This window comes from Gavialis gangeticus, unplaced genomic scaffold (assembly GCF_001723915.1).
Source record: "Gavialis gangeticus isolate Ggan-Ray unplaced genomic scaffold, GavGan_comp1, whole genome shotgun sequence".
Lineage (NCBI taxonomy): Eukaryota > Metazoa > Chordata > Crocodylia > Gavialidae > Gavialis > Gavialis gangeticus.
In genome coordinates this window covers 18,821,169-18,838,626 of record NW_017729030.1, presented here as the reverse complement: position 1 = coordinate 18,838,626, position 17,458 = coordinate 18,821,169, and the positions used below count along the sequence as shown (strand labels likewise).

Genomic DNA, 17,458 nt, shown 5'->3' with positions numbered 1-17,458 from the left:
TTTCAGGCTGGACATAAGGAAGAATTTCTTTATTGTCCGAGGCCCCAAGGTCTGGAACAGCCTGCCATTGGAGGTGGTTCAAGCACCTACTTTGAACACCTTCAAGAGCAAATTGGATGCTTATCTTGCTGGGATCCTATGTCCCCAGCTGACTTCCTGCCCTTTGTGTGGGGGGCTGGACTCGATGATCTTCCAAGGTCCCTTCCAGCCCTAATGTCTATGAAATCTATGAAATCTAGAAGACCAGGCATATGGGTAGAAATTTTAAGGATGGTCTTACAGTGATTTGTGTTATATTATATCTGGAATGGTTGGTATACAAAGTTGACACTGGAAAATAATTCCAAAATTCTCTTCATCCTGTAGCAGTTTGAGTAATTTAAAATTGGTAGTAACTATTGCATGTGACAGGCATGCCAGGATAAAGCTATACTTTATATTAATACAAAAGATAGAATTTTGAAGGACTTCTCCATTAAGTCCTTAGCAAACTGATACTCGTATAGAAGGGTTTTTTTAATAAATTATTTTATTTCCACAACTGATGCAACTACAAAAGGGAATTGCAACAGTTAGTGAGTTTAAAAATATATTTTATTGAAATAAATATAACATAATATTCAGGCATAGTCACTAATCTGAACTGTTAAACCTAATGGATTATCAGATTCAGTGGTCAGTGAAGCATATTTTCTAATCATCTCCTGGAGAAATATAATACTTCACTGTAACACACCACAGAATTATAAGCAGATATATATATACTAAAAGCAACTACTGCCTGAAACACGTAGTGCAGTAAGATTACTTACACAAGTAAAAACTGCTCAGAAGCAAGAGAGCGTTTTCAAGCCCTAAGGGACTAGATATAATTTAAGGATTTAGCATGGTTTAAAATGTCAAAAAGTTATTAAACATCCTCAACAATGGTTAATGACAATAGTAGAAAATTACATACTGATAGATGCAGGATTACAATGATATAATTAGAAAGCTATCATATTAATTTGAATACTTTCTTCTAATGTAAACTGTCCAAAAGTGAAGAGAATATGATAAGAGAATAAGTTGATAATGAAGCCAATGGATGTGTTCAGATAAAAATTTCAAGAAAAGATAGAGGAATTAAGCATCAACTTGGAACAAACATTGTTGAAGAAACAGCAAAGCATTTTGATCCCAAAATTTAACAGCTTGTATATACCAGAGCTTCCAGACTTACTTGATTCAAAATTTTCATTTGATTTGTAAGCTAAGGAGCAGACAAAGGCAATGATAAAAAAATAGTGAAATATTTTTCACTGTCTAGAACAGGTCAAAGGTTCCACCCCGAATATAAAGACCCAATTAGGATGTTATAAACAAAGAAAGAGGAATCAGCAACAACATAAGTCACCTCAAGGTGAGATCTAAAATTGTTTTGGAAGTATACTTGTTCTACTAAATTTCAGTTGTTGGTAGAAAGCATACAGCTTCATCTTTGCTCTATACTAGACCAGTGTTCTTTAACACGTTGGCCCCACCACCCAAATGAGTGGTGTGAGGCTGTCCACGGGCCAGAATGGGCTCTGTGCACCAGAATCAGGCCTCACATGGCCTTGGCTGGCCCCTGTATGCCTGCATCGAGCCCCACACTACCCCTATCCAGTTCCACGTAACCGGATCAGGCCCCACACCAGCTGTACATGCCAGAATTGGACCCCATCACCTAATGGCACCCCCACAGAGCCCCGCACATGGGGTCCCGCCAAGTGCTACACACCAGAATCAGGTCTTGCACTAGCTTGCACTCCTGACAGTGGTCAAGGCCACGCTATCCAGCCCACAGGACTCCCCATGGATCCTTAAATTTTGCAGCCAGGGAGCAGCAATTAATGCTGCCAGCATTCTCCTGCCACCAGATTTTAACACCCAGGGGGAGCAACTCAGGCCAGATGACATTGCTCAGGGGGCAGGGACTTGCTCACAGGCAAGGGCTTGAGCCTCTTTGCACTAGACAGTAATGAATCTGTTTTGCCTTGAACACGTGTGAATATATGTATAAATAATAGGCCATAATTTTATTTCCAGTGAGAAAGACATTTGACAACAAACCCTTACTCATTTGATAAACTCCTGCTTATCCTGCTGCCTCAAGTCGGAGTCCATTTGCTTATATTCTATTCAGGGATAAGAATACTTTTTTTGTTCACCATCTTGTGCAAACACTCAGTGGGAAAATACTATTGACAGCAAAGCAAATTAATACATCATACGTTCCCCCCAAAACGAAAGTCCCAGGCAAAATGTTGTGACTAGCCAGCCTTATATTAATGGAGGTTTGAATTGCTTCTAGACTTCTGAAAAGCCTTTAAACAGTTCAGTGAGGAAACACTTGGACAGAATTCAGCAGTCTTTTGATTTGACCCCTGGTCGATGCATTGTCAAGTACTGTTGAAAAGTGTGCCTATATATCTATTAAAATATTAAGTAGCTTAGACAAAGTCTAGTTACTTATGCCAACTTAACACAGCGCCACCATAAGATTGCTAATGACACAAAAGGCACAAGTCATTTTTCCTAAGACAGCTTATATGCAGAACAAAAAAAGAAAAAACATAACATTACAGATAATTACTAGAAAAAAAATTATGATTAGTAAAGAGGAATTCCTGTCATTTCGCACCATTATTCATAGCTGTCAATGGCATACTCTATGTATAAAACCAGAAAAACTGTTGGACTATTAAGAAGTAGCCACAGGAGATAAATACTATGCTTAACGATGATTTATAACTTGTTTAAATGAGGATTGGATAAGTATTAAACCAGTGTCTTCAGTCTCACAGGAAAGGAAACAGGGCACAGAAGTTTTATGGTTATAATAAGAATTCATTTAATCAGACTAACCAAACAGAGAAAAAATGGAAGGCTTTTACAGGTAATCAGAAAGCAGTTTCTCTGTTGCATTGAGGATCTTAAATTAACACAAATATACTACAGTGCCTGTACTGCTTTTATAAGGCCATATACTACTTTTGAGACAAGAGCATTTCCAGTGGTATCAGCAGGAGCACTGAGGGTGGAACATGACCACTATAATGAATATGGGCAAAGGGAATAAAATACAATCAGCCTCCTTTTTTTCTCCTTCAATCAAAGGGCAAGAACATTTGCTGCCAGATATTGCCTTTGTGGCTCTTCCTTTAGAGAAAACTTGTTTAAAAAAAATATTTGATTATGCTGTCAAGGATGCTAAAATAAAAAAAGATGTGCAGAAGGGGAATAGAGTAAAAGTAAAGGAACTGTTTTCAGGCATATAAATTACTTTGCTTCCGTAGTAGAAGGATCATGAATATGAATAGTGCTGAATTCTAGAGAAACAATTTGTCATTATTAAAATTAGTGCTTTGCCAACACAAAATTTCAGTTTTGGATTGCTTTTGCTGTTAATGTAGCTGTTTGTGCAGTTAAGGAGTCCAAAGGTTCTGGGATTCCCTATCAGTGACTGGGATTGTAGCTCAAGAGATGCAAACCGGGAAGGCTGCAATCTGTAACAGTCCTCTGTCAGGATACCGAACACCCTAAAAAACTGAAATTGAACAAGGTATTTGCCTGGTCAGCCCCTCAAGGTATGATATTAGTAAATGGTCCCTGGACTGTTTTGCATTTCTGAACAACGTTACACTATATACACACATGAAAATACAGTATGCTGGTATCTCAATCCAAGTCCTGGTACAATCATATACCAGTTTTTTACCACAATGAAAAAAGACAGATTAGTAAAATTCATTTTGCCCTGGAACATCTATTTAGGAGAGAGTGGCATGAGGACAATAAATATGCTACTAAATGTCATTTATAATGGATTTTCTAATTTCCCTATAATATTAATGCTCTTCCATGAATCTTACAAAACAACTACATTTTGTATAGGATAGAAATGTATCCCCAAATCTTTTACTTGCCTTAATTTTTTGTTTCCTTGTGCTAAATTTTTTTTAAGAGGTGTAGGCACATGGGAGAAAAGAAATGCTAAGTAAAGACGGGAAAAAAGAATGTGGCTAACTCTCTGACAGCAAAAACATTCACTAAAAAACCCTGCAAGGTCTATTTCTGCTCCTGGTTTTCTGAGGCAGGTTGGATTGAGCAGCAGTAAGGATGTTAAGGGTAATATTCTTTCTGTTTAATTATTGAACAGTTGATGGGAGAAGGTGGAGCACATTATTTATACATAAGTTATGTAATTGATTTTTTTAGTGTGCAAGTGCTAAATCGATGGATAGGCACATTTTTAAATACCAACATAAATAAATAATAAAGATATGAGGCAATATCTGATTGCAATGTTTAAGATAATTAGGCTGGTTCAGATTGTCCTTCTGTGCTGGCAGTATTGGTTGAGTCATCATTTTAATACTGGAGTGTTAAAAGTCAGATTCCAGTCATTATTGAGAGAATTTATTCCAGGATGCAAACAGACACTCAATTGAATGAATAACCAGAAAATCTGGTACTTCTTTCATTTTTACAGGTTGAGCTAAACAATAGTAATTTTAACAGCTAACAACTACTGGAAAAAACACTAAAAACAACCTTAGTCGATCAATCACTACACCAGCATATAAACCAGAGTGGCTATGCTGAGTTCAACAGAGCTATGGTGATATACCTCTGCAGAAGATCTGGCCTATTATCTTGAGGTTCCATCCAGAAGAGCTCTTTATATACATAAATGCTTTGAAGTACAATAGCTCTGTACCTGTTATACAAAATAATTATATAAATATACCCAAAAGCAGAATCTTAAAATTACCTTGTCTCATTTTTAAAAAGTTGTTTTTCAATTTATCTTAGGTTCCAAAGGGCCAGATCATTAAAGGTATTTAGTAGAGGTACACCAGTATATCAGTCCATATCAGATCAGCATTAATAAAAGGAAAACTGATATTATTGCAAATCAGGGTTTCTTGGGCAGTGTAGCTGATAATGTCACTGATAAATGCCACATGCATTTATAACTATTAGATAAAAGTGCCAAAAAACCCTACTGAAGCACCTGAACTGTACAGATGCTGCAGAGCCAGGTCCAACTAACACAATGCTTCTTCTGGTAAAGCATGGTTGTGTTTTTTTAATGTTTGTAAGCAACCTTAAAGCAAGAATAAGCTCTCTTTTTTATGCATGAATAATAATAAAGTGTATTTGGTCCAAATTTGTAGCACTACCTCTCTCAGTACAAAATAGAATGTCTGCTGGTTTAGAAGCAGACCCTGTTAATATGTTTCCCACTTACAATTATATTAAGATGAGCCTTTTAATTGTTATTTGTAATTCCTCCTAACTAATATATTCCTAAATTTTAGAAAAATGAAGCATATCTAAATTTTAGCTAAATCTAACGTTTTTTTAACAGAAGCATCCATTTATTTAGTTTTTGACATAGTAATCAACAAGTTTCACTATATTTATAGAAATTACAATTTTAGTTTTAATTATAATGTTTATAGATTCATAGTTTCATAGATGCCAGGGTCAGAAGGGGGTCGGACTCAATGATCAACAGATCATTGAGTCCGACCCCCTCCCTAGGCAGGAAAGAGTGTTGGGGTGACCCCAGCCAGATGCCTATCCAGCCTTCTCTTAAAGACCTCAAAAGTAGGGGAGAGCACCACCTCCCTTGGAAACCCATTCTAAATTTTGGCCACCCTTACCATGAAGAAGTTTTTCCTCATACCTAGCCTAAGTCTGCTCTCTGTCAGTTTGTGACCATTGTTTCTTGTTACCCCAAGAGGCTCCCTAGTAAACAGAGCCTACCCAATCCCTTGCTGTGCCCCCCTAATGAATTTGTAGGTGGCCACAAGATCACCTCTCAGCCTTCACTTGCAGAGGCTGAAGAGGTCCAGGTCCCTCAGTCTCTCCTTGGAGAGCTTGTCCCATAAGCCCCTAACCATATGAGTGGCCCTCCTCTGGACCCTCTTGAGTCTATCAATATCGTGCTTGAAGTACGACATCCAAAACTGGACACAGTATTCCAACTGTGGACTGACCAATGCCACATAGAGGAGAAGTATCACCTCCTTGGTTCTATTTGTCATGCATCTGCTTATGCATAATAAAGTGTGGTTAGATTTGCTGATGATTTTCATCACACTGACAACTCATGTTCATCTTGGAGTCCACTATGACTGAGATCTCTTTCCACTTCTGTGCTGCAGAGAGGGTCACTTCTCAGCCAGTAGGCATGCTGGATATTTTTGTGCCCTAGGTCCATCATGCTGCACTTGTCCTTGTTGTACTGTCCTTGATGTTCTTTAAACTGGTACACTAGAAAGCAACATATATGATTCAGCCACTACAACTCTGGAAAGGCACCACTAGAAACACAATGTGAACCAACCTAATAATAATAAAAATCTATTTTTATTACATATGATTAGGTATTTTTAGACCTGAGAAGAAAGAAAACATGAAGCAAGTATAAAATTGATGGAGTGATGTCTTCCTTACTGCATGAGAGGCTTAAAGTAATAACTCTCAGTGTGTCTACACATGTTTTTACATACACCTAAACTTAATGCACAGTTGCCTAATGAACATTAAGGCAGTTTAGGCACACATCTACACATGTATGTGCTGCGGCACACTAACATGGTGTGCAGACTGACTTGGGACTAAAGTTAGTCCCAAGGCAGTCGACATACACAGAGTAATGTTCTTTAGTGCATCTACATGTGTGTTAAGGCACTTTAGCTATTTGTGCCTAAATTTGATACCTTTTGCAGGTATCAAATTTTTGCATGAATAGTCTAAAATCATCATTTTAAGATGTATTAAAGGTGTGCATGGGTAGACCTACACCTTTAATGTGCCTTAAAAATAGCTAATGCACCTTATATCGCCACATGTAGATGCACCCACTGAGTTATGAACTATTCATCTCAGTGCTGCTGCTTCTAAAAACTGAACAGAACAGGTGGCCAGAAATTGTCAGTCACATAACCACACCTACCACCTATTGCTTCTTGTGATTAGTCAGACATCAGAGCATTTTGTATTAGCCACTGTACAAGCCTACATAATAAGTCTTAGTCCTGATAATCATGTATTCTACTACTATGGATGAGACATTGTAGATGGGAGTCTTAAGTAACGCCATGTGTTTTGTCCCCTACTTGTCTCTTACTCTCCCCATCTTCATCTAAAACCACCGGGAAAGTTTAGAATCCCCTACCACTGGCTACACAAACTTTATGTCATCTGAGGATTATGCCACAAGAGGTTGACCTCAAGGCCAGGTACATACATTACACATTTACCAATATAAGTGATTGGAAGTTGGTCTATATCTATAACAGAAGAGAAGTTCAGTACATATACACTAGATTAAAAATGGAGACACCCAGTCTAAGATTTGCCCCTGCTCCCTCCACCCCCTCGCACTAGAGGATGAACGTGTGTCTTGTTTTCAACTGATCTGAATGATACTGCTTACAGAAAACCATATAACTTAGATTAATTTCACCTCAGGCTTTTTGAATGTCTGTACTTAGCCGAAGAGTAGGTTTCTGGTTGCTTTTTGCTGTCTTGACAGCATAAAGAACCTGGAGCAGGTTGGGGTCTGAGCCTTTAAAATCTATAAGCAGCAGTTGTTCTAAATAAATCAAAAAGGAGGCTTCATTTGGTGCTGCCAATAAGTCATGTATTAAGTTCATATCAGTTGGAAGTCACTTTTGGCGTATTTTATACTGAGACTTTTCCTTCAAAATCAGTGCTATTTCAGGACATGGTTGAAGCACCCTAAATGCACTGACAAATGGTGCACCCCAGAAGTTTGCACCAAAATTAATTACACTGTGCTTAGTATGTGTTGCATTTTTAATTAATCAGGCCTGTACTGAAAGAAAAGAAAAATGGGTCGTCAAGCGATTGCTCTTTGAAATACAGCAAGAGCCTTCTGTTCTCTGTTAGAACAGCTGCCCTCGTTGTGCTGCCTTCATGAAGTCACTGCCCAGCTTCTTTATTCAGGAAGATTAGTGTTTACATACTCATCTGTCTCAAGTCAAAACATTTCTGGTTTGTGAATAATTCACTATCCAAATATTATGACCAAGAATCTGGGAAGCTGGTAAATAACCACATGCAGGATGTAGCTTCTGTTGGATTTTGTTAGATAAAAGAAATATACAATAACTACTCTTCCCCTTCCCTTCCCCCACTTCCAGGAAAAATGTAATTTGCCAACCAGAATAACACATTACATGCACAAGTGGTCTGAGGACTTCAGTAGCATTATTTTGTTTGTTTTAGAAAAGAGGCGATAAGAAATTTGACTGTTGTGTCTTAATTGGAACCATTAACATGGATTATGGAACATCAGTAGGGATATCTCAGTTGCAACAGTACAATGAAAACTACCTTAGCCCTTGAACTGCAACTCACCTTTTTCCCTAGCATAACTTGTATTTAAAATACATTAAGTTTTCATAAAAGGAGCTGAATTGACAGTCATGGAAAATATTTATCATCACTTGCAGAAAAACTTCCCAGCACAAGCCATATAATTTCTTCTGCTATTTTGGAGCCATGGTTAAGGGACATGTAGATAGCTGTAGTAGAAGTGCTTGATTATAGTTGAGTGGATCAATTTAAGCCTGGGCCTTTTTGTTGGAACTGTTTGCTAATCAACATGTCAAGTCAGCACTAGTTGTAGTATTGGTTCTGGAGGTTGGATGTCTACTCAGTAGGAACTACAGACATACCAACATCTCTGGCAAATAAAAAGGAGGATTACAATATGAAAATTGGATGTATACCAGTATTAAAATGTTTGTCAATGCCCTTAAGCTCCTTTTCTGTTATCCATGATAGAGGGTGGGTAGGACAACTTGTCTCTCACTTGACAGAGGGTAGTCCTATTGAAGAAAAAAAGCCAGCTACTTGTGTTGAGATCTTTTAGTCCTTTGGAAAAAGATTCTGTTGGTATTGAGAGTCTTGCTCCTCTCCTTCTGGATGAGCATATATGGTGCTCTGTTCCTATAATCTATGGGCTGCAGAGCCATTGGATGTAGGCCATAGATGCAGGGCTTTAGCAGCATTTGGTACTAGAGGACCTTGTTGGTATTCAATGACAGGCTTCTCCTGTGCCACAGTGAGGAGAAGCAGTGCAGCAGGCATTCCCCCTACTTCCCCACCCGTGCTGTGACAAGAAGTGGTGACTGCAGCCCCATAGTGCCTACCTGGCTGCCTGCCTCTACCCAAGCTAAATCATTCCAGCCTGTAGTCTGCCAGGGTTGCTGACCACTGGGATAGAACATTGGACAAGAACCCAAGACATATGGGTTCATCGTCCAGTTCTGTTATTGGCCTGCTGAGTGGCCGAGGTAAATTGCTTCATCTCGCTATACCTTAGTTTCCTAGTCTGTAACATCTAGAGAATGTCACTTCCTTTGTAAAGCCCATTGGGATCTACTGGTGAACAACAGTATAGCACACCTTATTGTCCTTATTACTTAACATAAAATGGAAAAGGAGAAAGAATTAAGACTGGCTTTGGTAGACAGAGAGACTAAATTTTAAAAAAATGGCACGAGTCTGAAATGCGAAGGGAGAGATTGAAGTGCAGAGCATGGAGGTGCAGTATGAGAAGAAGAAATCAGAAAGTTAAGAGGAAACAATTCTGAAACTCCATTTAATTCAGTACTTAATCCTCATTTTGCCTTGCCTACTTAATTAACTGTCCTCCTGAATTGTTTATTCTTGGATGTTGAGTTTAATATAGTATGTCAGTACAAATTCGGGGACCACTTGAACTGTGCTCTCATGCAAAATGTATGCATTCTGGGCACTTACATCACAGTGAACAAAATAAGCCTAACACCAGCTCTACCGTAAGGTAGTGCACAATTGGTTTTAATCAGTTTATTGCAGTAACAATGGGGTTTTATTCAGTAGCTTTCTGTATATTATATTAATTTAGTACATATTGTTCATGTAAGATTAAATGTAAGGTTAGTTCAACTCTAACCGTGAACCCTTGCCAGTCTTAGGAATTTGAGATATGTAGTGATTCTTTCCTTGCAGCATTTGTGTTAGATCACTACACAAAGTACCATCTTGTGATTCTTCTAAAAAATTGCTATCCTTAAACCACCATAAAGCTCACCATTGTGTATTATTATTCTGTGTTTCATAACATGCTTTGTTATGGAAAATATAACAACAAGGTTATAGCCTAAACTACTGACTGGCAGTACTTACTAATTTAAACAGAGGAGGAAACATATATTGCCTTCATCAGTTCTAACTCATCATGGTCTCCATTAGGCAGGAATATTGTGTATTTCACAGGAGTTCTTTCTTGATGACCACATGCAGTACCATAGTGCAGTGCAAAAATATCATGCACTACCACTCTCATCCCCAGATGCCTTTAATGGCTTTGTGCCAACTCAGCGATTTTTCTGAAACATTATTTTCTCCTACATATAGAAGCACTGAAGGTAAAATCCATTTTCATGACAATGCACACCGTACATGGAGGTTTGTTGTCATTCTCCTTTGCTCTGGAAAGAGGCATTAAACAGTAAACTGTGATTTTATAGACTAATCTTTGCTTTCACTTCTAACAAGAGGACAACACAAGGGCAGGTTAAATAGAGAAATGGGCCTGGAATTTGGATCTAAACTTTCTCAGAGTTCACATGTATTCAGGTTTGAGGTTTGGATTTGGGTACAGCCCTAATTAAATCGTTAAATTAAAATAAGCTAAACTTCTGAAGGGTCTGATGCTTGTACATTTTTGCAGAAAAAATCTGTAAGATTCAAAGTGGGAGAAGAGAACGAAAGAGATGGGGTTTACTGGCATATATTTTATTTGCTAAAAGACTATTAAATATCACTGTCAGACTCTGACACTCATCAGAAACAAGAGGCGCTTCATGGATAAGATAATCATCTCTATTAATGTTTCCTATAAACGCTTTCATTTTCATCATTTTTAATTAGTTTATAGGAAATACTTGTAACATGTTCATGGGCTGGGCTTTTTTCACAGAAGAAAAACAACCTCTTCTAAACTGAATATACAAATAAAACAGATTAACCATTTCATTAATAGCTAAGAAATTCAGGAGTGTGTGCCAATGAACAGCTTTGGATCTTTTAATGTATACCCCAATTGTGTCAAATAGTTCTAAAATGCAAAGTGCATAAGCACTGCATTTGGTAATTTAAGCGTAGTCCAACTTTGGGTATTTTTTTTTAATGCTGTACTGTTGCCAGTCTCTGCTCAGAGAAGACTCAGAACAGAATAAAAATGAAGAATAAATTACTTTTTGTGGAATAAAGTGGGTACATTGCAAACTCATTACAGATGGGCCATGAGGGACACTTTCACCTAAGTTCCATTCATCTTCGCCTTATAGAAGTACTAAAAGCCTTATAAATAATGTAACAAACTAATGGACATGTTTTTAAACATTGTGGGCCTGCTCTGAAAGGAATGGCACATTGGCTGGGCTACAGGGGTGAAAATGGAAAGCTCACTGCTTCTATCCTACAGTTACTGTAAAAGGCAGAGTAAGAGGCATGCAGCCTTTTTGGTCAGCAGTATCACTGCTCCCTGAGGGCTTGAAACTTGAGCACTTTGGCCTTGCTGCAGCTATGCACTCATGCGTGTGCTTAACTTGAAAATATTGTAAATGGTCCCACTGATTTTATTTTTCCTGGATCAGGATGAATTGTATAGTTGGTTACTAATGATGTGGAGCTAGATTCATAAGGGACGCTTAGGGTGTGAACAAGTTTTAGTTTAAGCCAGCTAAACATGAGTTGGGATCAGAGCATGCAAGCATTTGCTGCTTGCTGGAAGGAGGTGCAGGCAGCCAGAGGCAAGGCAGTTAGGGGTGCATGGACTGGCAGGTCTGCAGAAGGGGCGAGTGGGTTCAGGAGTAGTTGGTGAGTCCAGGGGGTTGGCAGGTCCAAGGGGGTCTGCCTCATCTGAGGTCGGGTGGGCTGGCAGGGGAGTAAAAATAGCATGGCCGGAGGGGCTGTGGAACGTGGCTGGACTCTCCCACCCCTGGGGATATGCTGTAAATGCATGCAGGTGTTCCCTAGGCTGGGGTAACTTTTGCTAGATTGGGTTAACCCCTTGCCAACAGATAGTTAGTTCACCCCTGACCAGAACTAACTTTACATTGAGGTCATCATTTTTAGGGTGACCTAAACCCTGTGAACACTTGCCCACCCAACAATTTACATCGCCTTAGCTTTGGTTAGGGTGATCTAAATGTAACACTTCTACATACACGTAGGCCTCTAAATCCATGCTTTTAATCCTCCAGAACCAAACATGTACCTGGTGATTTCTAAATTCTCTTATAGCCTAAGTGTCTCCGAATAAAGTACTGTCAGTGCCTAAATGCCAGCTGCTGGGTTTGCTCAGAATTGGGTGAGTTGTTTCATAGATTTCATAGATTTCATAGACATTCGGGCTGGAAGGGCCCCTGAAGGATCATTGAGCCCAGCCCCCTGCCTCAAGGGCAGGAAGTCAGCAGGGATCATAGGATCCCAGCAAGATAAGCATCCAAATGTGTTTTGAAGGCATTCAAAGTGGGTGCTTGAACCGTCTCAGGTGGCAGTCTGTTCCAAACCTTGGGAGCCTGGACAGTGAAGTGCTTTCTTATGTCCAGCCTGAACCAGTCACGGTGGAGTTTGTGACCATTCGATCTTGTCATCCCTTGTGATAGTCCCTGGTTGCTCAGGGCCTATTTCACAACTAAATCCTGTCAAGATTCACTAAAAAAATGTTTTCCTGCCTTTCTCACTTGCAGAGCTTGACCCAGTACATATGTGCATAGATCACACCTAATGTTATACCAGTAATAGGCAAAAAAAAAGCATTTCCCCCTTTTAGCCACTAGATACCCTAGATGTGTGGAGTTCAAATTCTCCCTCTGCAGGATATTACTTAGGGTCTCCCATTTCTCAGAATAATGCCATAATATTTGAGAAACACAGCCCTCTGGCATGCATCATGCTCAGTCATCTTGTTGGAGCTACTCCCTTTGCTTAAATAAGTAAATATTTATTGGGGCCATATCAGAACCATTTTTGGGCAAGTAGTCAAGGCAATTGCCTATAGTCCCAAACCATGGGACTATATGAGGTTAAGTTATGCAGGTTGCTTGGCATTCAGGTGGAGAAAAAGGAGAGAAGCACTTACCCTGTGTATAACTCTCTACCAGTCTAATGCTAGTCCTGGGTGTGAGAAATGCTCAGTCATTAGGTCAAATAGCTGGGCTATAGAAGAGTCAAGTTTCAGTTCCTATTCCTCTTCTTCCTCTGAGTAGGAACTGACCTTGCTTACATGCCTAACTGAAGAATAGGGTTTGTGCCTATGAATACTAAGCAGATGTAAGTGCTTCCCTCCAGTGCAGAGTTAGGCATCAAAGTCCTCATAAAGGGTAGGGCAAAGGCACAGCCCTCCTCCTTGGTGTTCCCTAGTAGCTGGTTTAGATGGCTCAGCCTGTTTTTATTAATCCCTTTCTTTAGGTACCTAACTTTCCCTAGACAGTCTGTATGTCTTGCTGGGGACTGTATGCTCCACCTAGCACAAGGGTCCCTAAAAGTTAAGGGCTGCCATGCTGAGCATGACTTTACCTCATAGTGGGTGCACCTACAGAGATACTGCAGAGTAGACTAATTAGCTCTGCAGTAAAGCATCATTGTCTACACATGCACTGGAGTTAGGGAGCAGTAAATTAAATAACTCCACTGTACTATCTTACGGCAGAGTAACTAAGTGCTAAAATGCACATGTAGATGGTGATGGGCTAGCTGCAGCATGAGGGTGCTAAAGTGTGGGGGCTGCCTGCTGTCTCACCACACGGCTCCACACTTTAGCACCCTCATGCCCCAGGCAGCCTCACCACTACCCAACACTGCTCCCCAGAGCCCAAGTCTGACCCCCCTGAATACTCCTTCCCAGCCCAGGGATGCTCCACTCCAGCTCAAATAGCTGCTATCCTAGGCACATGTGTAGACACTGCACCCAGGACCAGTTTCCTCTGGTTCAAGTGGCTCCAGAGTTTTTTGTTTCATATTAATTGCACATGTAGCTGCACCCAGTGATGTCAGAGTACACCCATGCTATATATATAGAAGAAGATATATATTTTCCCTATGGATAAAAAAAATACAGCATCATTAAGCATCCTGGGGTGTTTAATCTTTAATCTGCTGAATCCCCATGTCACCTCATCATTTATTCTCATTTCATCTTCATTCAAATAGCTATGTGTGATGCCAAATCTCTTAGTTTCCTGTAATATATTTTACCATATAAGTGGCACTTTGATAGAAGAGTATTTGTCCTTCAGGTATCTAGCTGCTTCTGGTTTGGGATTTTATACTGGGATGTGTGTTTCCCATTTAGGAGCACTGAACTAATTTTCTTTGATGTGAAAGATAGATGCATTTGGAGGCTTAAATCACTGCTATGATTGGTGCACAGGACTGTGGTTAAGGTGAAAATTTCATTGGCTGTGGATGCCTTATCCACCCCTATAATTGGACAAGTGTGACAGGATTTTCTTTTTCTTCCTGAGATAACATTAAGATGGGTGGGTAAAATGCAAATCTCCATGTCAATGTGCCCTGAAGATCACTGCATTTCCTGGATATTTAAAAGTAATTTTGCCTGCCACCTCCTACCTCATAATAACACTATCTGAATCCTGGTATAATTACTGAGAAATGCACTTCATGACATGTCTTATTTCTTAATTGCAGTTGGTGAGATTAGTTATTTTGTGCTTATTATGATCAGATGCATGTTCTTTCATGGTAACCTTCCAGCAATTCAGCTGAAAACAAAGGGAAATGTATGATGATCATTTACCACTGTGATACTTTTCTTGAAAATTTTGTAATTAACTGCCATTGTCAGTGTACATTCTATTTAAGGCTAGTCCCCTGAATAAAGTAGGCAAGTAGTAAAACCTTACTTGATAGCATCCTATAAAGCTAAACAGTGAATATTTAAGTTATAAATTAATGCCCTTGCAGTCCTCAATTTTAATTTACTGTCTTCATATCTTTATACAAATTTATTCATCTCACTGTTCATACAAATTCCTCTTTTTATCCCTTAGAATGCTATGTTGTGGTCTGCAAAGCAGTGAGCATGTTAAAGAGAAACAAAATAAGGTTGATAAATAAAAAGACAGAAAGCATATTGCTTTGAAGAAGAAATTCAATCTATTTGTGATATCTTATTTGAGATACCATCATTCATAAAAGCTTGAAAGTTCTGGATGCCAAAAATAAATTATCTAGCTGACTTTCTATCTTTAAGTAAACAAACCTGAAATTGGGTTAGATAACATTTTAGGAATGTTTTCAAATATTCTCTGTAAAGTGCACCCATCTTTTAAGTCCAAAACACAGTGAATGATTGGGATATATCATCAAATTCATAACCAGTGGAGGTCATACTGGGCTATCAAAAAACATTGGACTGAATTTTGCCTGTTTGGACCCAGGAGAAAAGCAACAGATAGAGGAAGATAGGACAGGGAAAAAATTCTCTGCTCAAGTTTTATCTCCATGAAAACCTGATAATAGGTCCATTTCCTCAGTCTTCTACAAGTTTCACGAAACCATAGATTCATAGATGCAATGTTGGAGGGGACATGAGCAGATCATCAAGTCTGACCCCCTGCCCTAGGCAGGAAAGAATACTGGGCTCATATGACCCCCACTAAGTTAAGTTCATGTGACCCCAGTTAGGTAGTTATCAAGCCTCATTTAAAGACCCCTAAGGTAGGAGCGAGCACCACTTCCCTTGGAAGCTGGTTCCACATCCTGGCTGCCCTGACTGTGAAGTAGCGCCTCCTGATGTATAGCCTGAACCTACTCTCAATCAACTTGTGGCCATTATTCCTTGTTACTCCGGAAGGCGCTCAGGGGAACAGGGTCTCACCCATTCCCCTCTGGTCCCCCTTGGTAAGTTTATAGATGGCCACTATGTCCCCTCTCAGCCTTCTCTTGTGGAGGCTGAACAGGTCCAGGTCCCTTAGCCTCTCCTTGTAGGGCCTGCCCTGCTGCCCCTTGATCATGCGAGTGGCCAGGATTAGACCTTAAAATGTGGCCCACATCTTTAAGGAATAAGGTTCTATAACCCAGTCACATCTTTGAAAAAGTTTATTTACTGTATTTACTTGAATAGAAGATGCCCCCCAATTATAAAATGACCCCCCCGCCCCATAATTAGATTCTATATATGGAAAAATTATAAATGTATTATAATTTTCCAGGTATAGAATCTAGTTATTGGAATTTTGCCTTGAATTTGTCCCCCTTAAACTGCTACAGCAGGGAAAATAAAATCTTGGAGATCAAGTAGCCTCTTTGCTCTCTGCTTTCCACCAACTTTTGCCTTTGGCAACCCTTTCCCCCTCTTTTTACTGTCAAACCATGCGCTCCCTGAGCAAGTGGAAGTGAAGAGCATATTCAAAACATTAACTCATAGACTAGTATCATACACTAATATCTATGGTGCTAGTCATTGAGATACATAGATATTAGTCCAAAACCAAAGGCTTGTGATTTGTCATATAGTTCAATGAGCTGGGCCCCTGCAGAGTCAACAGGATTTCAAGCTACAGTGACTGTATGTATGTATACTCCAGTATGTGTCTGTACTCCAGATATGCCCCCACAAAGGATCCATGTACTAATTAGCCCCCCACTCATGCCTGGAGTGTTTTTGTTACAAGTCCTGGGAGCCTCCAAAACATTATATGCAGCTGAAGTACAGGGCAACGTGGTACAGCTTCACATCATGAAGGGCAGAACCACACTAATCACATGCTGCAGGCTGAGAGAGGGGGCAACAGAGGGATCCTGGGTGGCACGTTTGGGCCCCATTTTGTGATGTTTGCTAGGCTGGTGCAGAAAAGGGAATCACTGGAAATGGGAAAGAAAGGCACAGCTCAGCTATGAAAAGGAAGTAAAAATGTAATCAGTGCAGTGGTACACCATGACTTGATAAAATGTCAGCAGTGCAGGGGACTGCGTTTAATGGACCCTATGACATATCAAATTCAGATGGGCTGTACTAATCTGTCCTTGTGGTAGCTTCCCATCAGCATGTTTGCCCAATTTTGGCCATATGTTTTATAGTCATGCTTAGTGTTGGTTGCATTTAATCAACTTCATAGTCAGTTTCTATTACTGAGCACATGCTGCTTTTGGCAGCAGTTTAATGATAAACGGTGTTTTTAATGAGATTTCCTTTCATGCAATTATAAGACAAGGGGCTGTTTCCCCTATGCCAATTAGGGAAAAAACCTCATCTTGTATTTGAATATATATGGTACATATTATACTCCTGCTCACATTGGGGATACTTTGTTGGGGGTGGTTGTAGCTGGCCAGAATGTGGAGGGACCACTAGTACTGTCTTTCTAGC

General features: G+C 39.7%; 1 protein-coding gene across 1 annotated transcript in view; it reads left to right on the top strand.

Annotated features, from left to right (window-relative positions):
* The window catches only part of LOC109301101 (bifunctional heparan sulfate N-deacetylase/N-sulfotransferase 4), a 215,680-nt gene that overhangs the window by 153,892 nt on the left and 44,330 nt on the right, over positions 1-17,458 (top strand). The gene's annotated exons all lie outside the window — the stretch shown is intronic.